The sequence below is a fragment of the Triticum dicoccoides genome, chromosome 2B (assembly GCF_002162155.2).
Source record: "Triticum dicoccoides isolate Atlit2015 ecotype Zavitan chromosome 2B, WEW_v2.0, whole genome shotgun sequence".
In the NCBI taxonomy this organism is placed as follows: Eukaryota; Viridiplantae; Streptophyta; class Magnoliopsida; order Poales; family Poaceae; genus Triticum; species Triticum dicoccoides.
The window spans coordinates 524443638-524456019 of record NC_041383.1 but is presented as its reverse complement, the minus strand read 5'-3'; positions in this window follow the sequence as shown (position 1 = coordinate 524456019).

Sequence of the window (12382 nt, the reverse complement as noted above, 5' to 3'; positions counted from 1 at the left end):
CAAAAGAAATTTCCACCTGAGATCAAAACAGTGAACATGATCTATGTCACTCATATCCCAAAGTGGGAGCGCAAGCGGGCACTCCGCGATGTCTACGCCGTTGAGCCCGTCGCCCCCAAGTTCAACCCATGGTCGGCCTGTTCGATCACCTTTGATCGCAGGGATCACCCGACTAGTATCCGTCACGGAGGTTCGGCTACCTTAGTGCTCGACCCAATAATCGACGGATACCACCTCACTCGAGTCCTCATGGATGGCAGTAGTAGTCTCAATCTGATATATCAGGACACTGTCCGCAAGATGGGGATAGACCCGTCAAGAATCAAGCCCCGCAACACTACCTTTAAAGGAGTTATACCGGGCGTGGAAGCCCACTGCACGGGCTCTCTAAAATTGGATATTGGATTCGGCTTTCTAGACAACTTTTGAAGCGAAGAACTAATCTTCGACGTTGCTCCGTTTCAAAGCGGCTACCATGCACTACTCGAAAGAACGACCTTCGCCCGTTTTAATGCAGTCCCGCATTATGCTTATCTAAAACTCAAAATGCCTGGACCTCGTGGCATCATTACGGTCAGTGGAAATATGGAGCGCTCTCTTCGCAAAGAGGAATACACCGCGGCTCTAGCAGTCGAAGACGGCCTATTCAAGCCGAACAGCTCATCGGTCGTTAAAACCGCAAACACAGCTAAATGTGTCTGGCGCACACCTCAGTGCGGCAGCTCAGATAAACCTGAGCTCGATTAGAAGCTACGCCCTTGTCGACCGCTCCATAAAGAGATATACGCAAAAAATTCCTTGGGCGGCTTCGGGGGCACTCTGCACACAAAAGGTCCATAGTTCAGCTCGACCCTATTCGGACCCTAGAAGTTATCCTTCACGGTTCATTAAAACGAACCAGCTTTACTTACAGCCACACCAGATTCTTTTACCTGGTTTCTTCTTCTTCCTTTTTTACAGATGGCCATCATACTATACCCTTCAAGGACACTTCACAACGGAGAAAAAGACGCAGACATGCAGCAGGGCCCCGCATTAAGGTTTCTTTTTTAGATTAAGACCCTCTGTAACCCCTTTTTATCTCTTGTTCTTTTATACTTTCCTGGCATGTAAAATGTCCAAGAAAGATACCGACATCGTTTGTAAACATACGGCTCGCTGTACTAAAGTGGATGTTATAGAAGCAGCCCGCTTCGTACTGTGTTTTGAGATTTATGCTCTCACAACCCGCGCTCTTCCCCCATGTCGGATTGCCATATGTGCCTTGATACCATGGGTTTATCACCAGGGGCTGGATTCAGCCCAGTGTATATTGTAAAGTCCGAACACCTTTAGGGAGTGTTCGGCGTCGCGAGTTTAGCCTTATATGCATCAGCTCCGAATTATGTCTTTGGTCAATAGTTTGGTTGCCCGGCTCCTGTGCTTGCTACCTTACGTTCCGCTATATTGGCGAGGGTAGTAAAGGGAGAATTACTGCGATTGTGTCTCGGCTAGCCTGGATGAGCACCTCAGTAGAGAAAGCCGAAAACCGACTGTCATGATGCGGCGAGAGCTGGTCAACCACTCGATGACTCATCGGAATCTTTGCGACTCCCTCCGTATTAAACGAAGGACCGTTATTCTGGTCACGCATGTAATCGCACCGTATTCAGACAACCGCAGACATACCAGGGGCTATATAGTAGCCCGCCCGTCAAACTCCTATGGCTAAGTGAAAGTGTTAAAGCTCTATAGTCTGATTGCCTCGTTCGCCGCACTAACACCTCCTTAACGGACCAAGATGTTGGGTCAAGTGTGATCAAGTGCTTTTCTGAACACCCCTGCATTATATGCAGGGGGGCTGAAGCCGACGACTACAAACTTTCAGATTGAATATATATAAAAAGACGGCCGCACAGGAGGCACTAAAACTTTTTGGGCAAAAAGTATAAAAACATAGCCTTAAATGTATCATAATATTGTTATTACAATTTTGATACACCTCACTCGAACATTGTATTTTTTCGAGCACTGACCCTCTATTAAGCGGGAACCCTCTAGGACATCTTGAAAGTAATGTTCTGGCATGTTAAGGTCCTTGCCTTCGGGTGGACTCTGCGTTGCAATATCGGTGGCCATCATATTCACCCAGTATATCTTGACACGGGCAAGGGCCATCCGTGAACCTTCTATGCACGTTGACCGCTTCATAGCATCGATACGCGGCACCGCATTAACAAGCTGCCGCACCAAACCCTATCCGGAATGGGTTCAGTTGGCCACAGCCGGGCTATGACATCCTTCATGGTAGTGCCGGACATCTTGTGGAGCTCGGCCATTGGGCCATCTATTCGTTCAAAAGTGGACGCTTCGGCGTGTCAAATTGCGACCAAAATAGCTTTTCTGTTGCATGTCCTTCTTGCACGTGGAAAAACTGATTCACATCGGCAGGTCCACAAAGGGGTCCGGAGAACTCCACCGTTGATTCAGTGGCGTATACTTAGGATCGCCAAACTTAGTTTGCAACAAAAAGGGATTACCAGCCGTGATCTCCCCAGCTTGTCGGATATCCTCCCGAGCCGCTCTAGACTCAGACCGGGTTCCTTCGCCTCTTGTAAGGCCTTGTCCAGTTCGGCCACTTTGGCTTTGTTATCTTTCTCAAGATCTTGGCATCGGCTAGTGGCATTCTTCAACTCAAGTGCCATGGTGGATATCCTCTCCTCGCACTGACGCTGAGCGGTCTGCTCCACTTTTAATTCGGCGGCTGTCTTTTCGGCAGCCGCATTACTCATCCTGGCTTGCTCCTTGGCCCGGGCAAGTTCCGCCCGAAGGGTCTCAAATGCGACAACACTATCTGCAGTTATGCATATACAACTTTTCAGTATCACGCTCATTTCACAATACTAGCATGTACTGAGTGTCCTAGAGACATACCTTGCCCCTCGTCGAGCCGCCTGTTCATAAGCGTGATGTCATCATCCACCACATCAACTTTCTGCTTCAAATGTGCTACCTCGATAGCTTGGGCAGTCCCCACGGATGTAACAACCTGTGTTTCAATTAGTCATATCATTTCCTGGGCATATATTTGATCCTATGATCGCATTCCTTTGGATGTCAAATGATACGTCTCCAATGTATCTATAATTTTTGATTGTTCCATGCTATTATATTACCCGTTTTGGATGTTTATGGGCTTTACTTTACACTTTTATATCATTTTTGGGACTAACCTACTAACCGGAGGCCCAACCCGAATTGCTGTCTTTTTGTGCCTATTTTAGTGTTTCGAAGGAAAGGAATATCAAACGGAGTCCAAACGGAATGAAACCTTCGGGAGCGATCTTTTTGGAACAAACGTGATCCAGGGGACTTGTAGTGGACGTCAAGCAACAGCGGAGGCGGCCACGAGGGTGCCAAGTGCGCCCCCTAGGGGTGGGCGCTCCCTCCACCCTCGTGGGCCCCTCGATCATCCACCGACCTACTTCTTCCTCCTATATATACCCACGTACCCTGAAACCATCAAGGAGTACCATGAAAACCTAATTCCACCGCCGCAACCTTCTGTATCCGCGAGATCCCATCTTGGATCCTTCACCGGCGCTCCGTCGGAGGGGGAATCAACCACGGAGGGCCTCTAGATCATCTCCAAGGCCTCTCCGATGAGTTGTGAGTAGTTTACCACAGACCTTCGGGTCCATAGTTATTAGCTAGATGGCTTCTTCTCTCTCTTTGAATCTCAATACAAAGTTCTCCTTGATCTTCTTGGAGATCTATTTGATGTAACTCTTTTTGCGGTGTGTTTGTCGAGATCCGATGAATTGTGGGTTTATGATCAAATTTATCTATGAGAAATATTTGAATCTTCTCTGAGTTCTTTTATGTGTGATTAAGTTATCTTTGCAAGTCTCTTCCAATTATCAGTTTGGTTTGGCCTACTAGATTGATCTTTCTTGCAATGGGAGAAGTGCTTAGCTTTGGGTTCAATCTTGCGGTGTCCTTTCCCAGTGACAGCATGGGCAGAAAGGCACGTATTGTATTGTTTCCATCGAGGATAAAAACATAGGGTCTATATCTGCCATCAAGGATAAAAAAATGGGGTTTATATCATATTGCATGAGTTTATCCCTCTACATCATGTCATCTTTCTTAATGGGTTACTCTGTTCTTTATGAAATTAATACTCTAGATGCAGGCAGGAGTCAGTTGATATGTGGAGTAATAGTAGTAGATGCAGGCAGGAGTCAATCTACTTGTCATGGACGTGATGCCTATATACATGATCATGCCTAGATAATCTCATAACTATGCGCTTTTCTATCAATTGCTCGACAGTAATTTGTTTACCCATCGTAATACTTACGCTATCTTGAGAGAAGCCACTAGTGAAACTATGCCCCCAGGGTGTTTCTTTTATCTTATAAGTTTTCTATCTACTTTTATTTGCATCTTTACTTTCCAATCTATATCATAAAAATACCAAAAATATTTATCTTATCATATTATCTCTATCAGATCTCACTTTCGCAAGTGGCCGTGAAGGGATTGACAACCCTTTTGAGGAGGCTCCTACTGGATTGATACCTTGGTTCTCAAAAACTGAGGGAAATACTTACTCTACTTTGTTGCATCACCCTTTCTTCTTCAAGGAAAACCAACACAAGCTCAAGACGTAGCAAGAAGGATTTATGGCACCGTTGCCGGGGTGGTCTTCGCTCAAGTCAAGACATACCAAGTACCCATCACAAACTCATATCCCTCGCATTACATTATTTGCCGTTTGCCTCTCGTTTTCCTCTCCCTCACTTCACCCTTTCCGTTTTATTCGCCCTCTCTTTCCCAATCTCCTCTCTCTTTTGCTTGCCTTTTTATTTGCTTGTGTGTTGGATTGCTTGTCGCGATGGCGCAAGATAATACCAAATTGTGTGAATTTTCCAATACCAATAATAATGATTTCCTTAGTACTCTGATTGCTCCTCTTAATGATGTTGAGTCTTGTAAAATCAATGCTGCTTTGCTGAATCTTGTTATGAAAGATCAATTCTCCGGCCTTCCTAGTGAAGATGCCGCTACCCATCTAAACAACTTTCTTGATTTGTGTGAGATGCAAAAGAAGAAAGATACGGATAATGATATTGTTAAATTGAAGTTATTTTCGTTTTCACTTAGAGAACGTGCTAAAATGTGGTTTTCGTCTTTGCCTAAGAATAGTATCGATTCATGGAATAAGTCCAAAGATGCTTTTCTCTCTAAGTATTTTCCTCCCGCTAAGATCATCTCTCTTAGGAATGATATTATGAATTTTAAACAACTTGATCATGAGCATGTAGCCCAATCTTGGGAAAGAATGAAATTAATGATTCGCAATTGCCCTACTCATGGTTTGAATTTATGGATGATCGTACAAAAAATTTATGCCGGATTGAATTTTGCTTTTATAAATCTTTTAGATTCGGCCGCGGGAGGCACTTTTATGGAAATCACTTTAGTATAAGCTACTAAACTCCTTGATAACATTATGGCTAATTATTCTCAATGGCACACCGAAAGATCTACTAGTAAAAAAGTGCATGCTATAGAAGAAATTAATGTTTTGAGTGGAAAGATGGATGAACTTATGAAATTGTTTGCTACTAAGAGTGCTCCTATTGATCCCAATGATATGCCTTTGTCTACTTTGATTCAGAATAATAATTAATCTATGGATGTGAATTTTGTTGGTAGGAATAATTTTGGTAACAATGCTTACAGAGGAAACTTTAATCCTAGACCGTTCCCTAGTAATTCCTCTAATAATTAAGGAAGTTCCTACAATAACTCTTATGGAAATTTTAATAAGATGCCCTCTGATTTTGAGAATAGTGTTAAAGAATTTATGATATCTAAAAATAATTTTAATGCTTTGCTTCAAGAAAAATTTCTTAAAGTTGATGATTTGGCTAGGAACGTTGATAGACTTCCGCTTGATGTTGATTATTTGAAACTTAGATCTACTCCTCCTAAGCATGATATCAATGAGTCTCTCAAATCCATGAGAATTTCAATTGATGAGTGCAAAGAAAGAACCGCTAGGTTGCGTGCTAAGAAAGATTGCTGTGTAAAAGCGTGTTCTTCTAGTTTCCATGAAAATAATGATGAAGATCTAAAAGTTATTGATGTGTCCCCTATTAAATCTTTGTTTTGAAATATGAATCTTGATAATGATGGGACTGGAGATGAGTTAACTTTAGTTAAAAGGCGTCCTAATGATTTAGACCTTTTAGATCTTGATGCTAAATTTGGTAAAAGTGGGATTGGGGAGGTCAAGACTTTAAATAGTATTGAACCCACTATTATGGATTTCAAGGAATTTAATTATGAAAATTGTTCTTTAATAGACTATATTTCCTTGTTGCAATCTGTGTTGAATTTTCCTCATGCTTATACTCAAAATAAAGCTTTTACCGAACATATTGTTGATGCCTTGATGCAATCTTATGATGAAAAACTTGATTTGGAAGTTTCTATACCTAGAAAACTTTATGATGAATGGGAACCTACTATAAAGATTAAAACTAAAGATCATGAGTGTTATGCTTTGTGTGATTTGGGTGCAAATGTTTCCACGATTCCGAAAACTTTATGTGATATTCTAGGTTTCCATGATTTTGATGATTGCTCTTTAAATTTGCACCTTGCGGATTCCACCATTAAGAAACCTATGGCAAGGATTAATGATGTTCTTATTGTTGCAAATAGGAATTATGTGCCCGTAGATTTTATCGTTCTTGATATAGATTGCAATCTTTCATGTCCTATTATTCTTGGTAGACCTTTCCTTAGAACGATTGGTGCAATTATTGATATGAAGGAAGGGAATATTAGATTCCAATTTCCATTAAGGAAAGGCACGGAGCACTTTGCAAGAAATATAGTTAAATTACCTTATTAATCTATCATGCGAGCTACTTATGAATTGAGTGCCAAAGATGGCACTACTTAGATCTATCCTCGCTTTTATGCCTAGCTTGAGGCGTTAAACTATAGCGCTAGTTGGGAGGAAACCCAATTTTATTTTTGTTTTTTTGTTTTTTGCTTCTGTTTAGTAATAAATATTTCATCTAGCTTCTGTTTAGATGTGTTTTCATGTTTTAATTAGTGTTTGTGCCAAGTAGAACCTATAGGATAACCTACGGTGATAGTTAATTTGATTCTGCTGAAAAAACAGAAACTTTGCACGCACGAAAATAATTTTAGTAATTCACAGAAACTTGCTTTTGCATTGATTCTTTTTGCTGTAGCTCAATATACAAATTTCTCAGGACATACTATTTTTGTAGGATGTTTAGAGTTCCAGAAGTATTCGGGAGTCACAGATTGCTACAGACTGTTCTGTTTTTGACAGATTCTGTTTTTCGTGTGTTGTTTGCTTATTTTGATGCATCTATGGCTAGTATCAAGGGGTATGAACCATAGAGAAGTTGGAATACATTAGGTTTAACACCAATATAAATAAATAATGAGTTCATTACAGTACCTTATGTGGTGGTTTTTCTTTCTTGCACTAACGTAGCTTATGAGATTTCCTGTTGAGTTTTGTGTTGTGAAGTTTTCAAGTTTTGGGTAAAGATTTGATGGACTATGGAATAAGGAGTGGAAAGAGCCTAAGCTTGGGGATGCCCATGGAACCCCAAGATATTCAAGGATAACCAAAAGCCTAAGGTTGGGGATGCTCCGGAAGGCATCCCCTCTTTCGTCTTCGTCTATCGGTAACTTTACTTGGAGCTATATTTTTATTCGCCACATGATATGTGTTTTGCTTGGAGCATCTTGAATGATATTAGTATTTGATTTTTAGTTTAACACAATCATCCTTGCTGTACACACCTTTTGGGAGAAGCCCACTTGATTAGAATTTATTAGAATACTCTATGTGCTTCACTTATATCTTTTGAGCTAGATAATTTTTGCTCTAGTGCTTCACTTATATCTTTTTGAGCACGGCGGTGGCTTAATTTTGTAGAAATTCTTGATCTCTCATGCTTCACTTATATTATTTTGAGAGTCTCTTAGAACAGCATGGTATTTGCTATAGTTATAAAATTGGTCCTAGAATGATGGGCATCCAAGTTGGGTATAATAAAAACTGTCATAGAAAGTGAACTGGATGCTATGATCAATTTGATGCTTGATAATTGTTTTGAGATATAGAGGTGGTGATATTAGAGTCATGCTGGTTGGGTGATTATGAATTTAAAGAATACTTGTGTTGAAGTTTGTGATTCCCGTAGCATGCACGTATGGTGCACCGCTTTGTGATGAAGTTGGAGCACAATTTTATTTATTGTTTGTCTTCCTTATGAGTGGCGGTCGGGGACGAGCGATGGTCTTTTCCGACCAATCTATCCCCCTAGGAGCATGCGTGTAGTACTTTGTTTCCAATGGCTTGTAGATTTTTGCAATAAGTATATGTGTTCTTTATGACTAATGTTGAGTCCATGTATTATACGCACTCTCACCCTTCCACCATTGCTAGCCTCTCTTGTGCCGCGCAACTTTCGCCTGTACCATACACCCACCATATACCTTCCTCAAAACATCCACCATACCTACCTATTATGGCATTTCATAGCCATTGCAAGATATATTACCATGCAACTTTCCACCGTTCCGTTTATATGACACGCATCATCATTGTCATATTTCTCTTTGCATGATCATGTAGTTGACTTCGTATTTGTGGCAAGGCCACCTTCATAATTTTCATACATGTCACTCTTGATTCATTGCATATCCAGGTACACCGCTGGAGGCATTCATATAGAGTCATATCTTGTTCTAAGTATCGAGTTGTAATCTTGAGTTGTAAGTAAATAAAAGTGTGATGATCTTCATTATTAGAGCATTGTCCCAGTGAGGAAAGGATGATGGAGACTATGATTCCCCCACAAGTCGGGATGAGACTTCGTTCTTTATGAAAAAAAGAGGCCAAAGAGCCCACTAAAAAAAAGAAAGGACAAATAAAAAAAAGGGAAAGGCCAAATAAAAATAAAAAAATGAGAGAAAAAGAGAGAAGGGACAATGCTACTATACTTTTTACCACACTTGTGCTTCAAAGTAGCACCATGATCTTCATGATAGAGAGTCTCCTATGTTGCCACTTTCATATACTAGTGGGACTTTTTCATTATAGAACTTGGCTTGTATATTCCAATGATGGGCTTTGTGACAGCCTGATTTTTGGCCCTTTCTTTTTCTTTTGTTTTTCCGAAGTTTTTGCGTGAGTTTTTCTTTTTCGTGGCTTTGCGGTCTGGAAACTGAAGAAGATGCCCTCTTCTTTGCTTCGAGAGTGGCTTGTCATTCCCAAATCTTTCCCTAGACCCTGTCATTTTCATCCTAGCCCAACTCCCAATATTCTTTTTATTGGGAATATTCCTTTTCTATTAAAGGAATAACTCAAGTTGCCCTAGGTTGTGAAGCAACCTATATTTCCATCACTCCTAAAATTTCCAAATAATTATCATAAATATTTTGGGTCATATCTTGATCAAATATGGCAAAAAAATTCATTGCCATGTTCAAAAATAATTCCCCAATATTCCTTTTTCTATCCTGCCCTGAATGGCACTTTGTGAAGGAAGTGTCATTTATATTTTTCCTAGTGGCTCCCAACCTTTCTGGGCATGTTTATATGTCCAAATAATTGCCTCATGCACAAGTTAAACTTTATTTGCCTAGCCAATCTTCCTTAGTGAATTTTCAAAGTTTCTGTCAGACAGAAGACTTTGTGAAGGAAGTACTAGCTAGGAGTATCCAAATGAGATGAACTTTTGCACCCTCCTTAATGTGCTCATATTAACCCCTTCCACCCATTTTCAGACCATCCAATCATCTATGTGAGCACAGGAGCAAATCTTTGATTCTGGCAATATTTTCAGGTTGTGAAGCAAGTGCATTTTGTATTGCTTCAAAAATCCTGATAAATTACCAGATCATTATTTTACCCATAAAAAATCTCTCCACACAATTTGGTATCATTTCATTGATCCATTTGATCACCATAATTATTCCAAGTTTCTGGTCAGCAGAGATGCTTGTGAAGCAAGTGCCATTTTGGCTTGGCCAATTGGTTTGAGACTTCTTGAGCATCTTCATATGACCAAATGATCAAGCCTTGACCAATTTGAGCTCAAGTGGACACTCCATGTGAGTGCATCTTGTTGATCTAGTTTCTGGACCATTTTGGTCAGTTGTGAAACAACTTCAGTAAATCTTGGTCCATTTATCCTCAAACCCTCCAGGGTCATAGTCCTTCCTAGCCTAAACACCCCAGACATAACACTTGACACATAGTAGCTCCCTATTGATCACATTGAACTGATAAAGTTTACTGCAGTAAACTTTAGAGCTCACTAACCATTTAACTAGAGCCTGTTTAACCAAGTTACCACCGTAGTTGAGACCTCCCCTGGATGGACTACGCCCTAGACAACATTTGCCTGCTGTTTGCCTCCCACACATGCCAGTACTGGTGGTGGCCACCGTTTTGGCATGCCATGAGCGCGCCCAGAATGGCTTCTTGCTCGGGCCCCTCCGCCTCTCGGCTTCGCACTTGTGAAGATGTCCATTGTCTTCCTCTCATCGTTGTTGTTCCCCTGGACCCCTCTCCCCCTCCGTCCATTTGCTCACCGACGCTCGCCGTAGCGTGAACACGTGCGTACAGTGGAGATTTGGCGCTGCCCGTCGCCGTCGTCTTCCTCCTTGTGCCCCCTTGGCCTCCTCTGCCTCGTGAGCTCTCCCCTGTGCCTCCCTTGTCGTTTGCCCCCGAGTTCATGCGTGCAAGCACGCGTCCGCGGCACCGGGCACGCGTCCACAGTGGTGCCAGCACGACAGCTCCTCGCCGCGGCTATTTAAGCCATCCCCGGCCTCGTCCGAGCTCATCTCCAGCCTTGCCTCACTCCCAGCAACCTCCCCAGCCATCTGCCCGAGCTTCTGGACCTCTCCTTGCTGCCCTATGCCACCATGGCTGCCGCCTCGGTCCTCCTAAATTGGAGCGAGCCCGAGCCCCTCCCTCGCTCCTTCCACCGCCAGTAGACCTTCACGACTCCGATGACCATCCCTCGGTCCTCTCCCCTTCGCTAGGGCTACTTTAGCCGCAAGCCCAGCTCCACCCAAAGCCATCTCTGCTGGAGTCCACGCCCTACCCGACCCCTTCCTCTCCGGCGTGCGCCACAGGCTCAGGTCGACGCGGCTCTCCGTGCTGAGCTCGTTGGTAGGCGGAGCATCGCCGGAGGCCCACTGTGGCGCTAGAACGGCCACCGGCTTCGAGCTCCTCCACGGGCGGCATCGAGAATAAGAAGGAGGCGACCCCTTCGCCCTACCAGCTGGACGAGGGCCCCGCTTGTCAGCCCCTCGGCGTTGACCCGCCCGGTCCAGCTGGATAAGTGACGGGCCCCTTAGCCCATAGGACCCGCACGACAGCGACCCCAGGCCAGCCCCGCCATTGTTCAAATGGATAAGGTGAAAGCGTATTTTCCCTAATTACGCTTTCGCTTTTTCTGTCCAGGCCCCTGTTTGAAAATCTTTTCATTGCGGATAGGTCCCTGGCAGAAAAACATCCACAACTTTTTAACCGTAGCTCCAAACAAGGTGAATCCAAAGCCCACTTCTTCGTTTCGTTGAGCCCGTTGTGTTGGTTTCATTTGCACTATGGTTTTGCACTGTGAAAATGACCATTATGCCCTTGCCCTTATTCAGCCCTCTCTGAGAGAGAACGTTTTCCGGCGATTCGTTCCGTGAGTTTCTCGCACTTTCTCCCGGTGACTTCTTCATCCCCAGGCAAGCCACAATACCCACTTGCATGATAGTCATGCAGTAGCCATGGTGTTAAACTTGAATCTTTATTAAATGTTTGTTTGTTGAAAAGATGGTTATCGTTGTTCCGGTGATGTTTAGATTTGCATGTTCACTTTTGTGCTATGTTGTCTTGTACTCGGTTATCATGTTCTACCTGCTAGTATTTCCTTCCATATGTTTATGTTTGCTAGTAGAACATGTTGATGTTGGTGATGTTCATGCTAGTCAGTATGCCATGCTCAGTAGATATGATTCATTGTTGAGATGGTGGATAGTTATGTGATACCGTCATGATTATGTTGATATCATGTTCATGCATTGTATTTGGCATCAGGTTATTTTATCATGGCTTAGAATATTTGCATTCAAGTTTAACCGGATTAAATTGAACTTGAACAACTGTTGGCTGAGTCATGGTGCCGCTGAATTGATGCTGACCAGTGCAACCACGCTTACCGGTATGGGACGGTCCTAACTGGGTCTATTGTTGTGCCTCTCGCCGGTGCCTCCAACGAGGAAAGGTTATGGGCGCGCACTACCCTGATCAGGTAGGCGGACATAAGCCTTG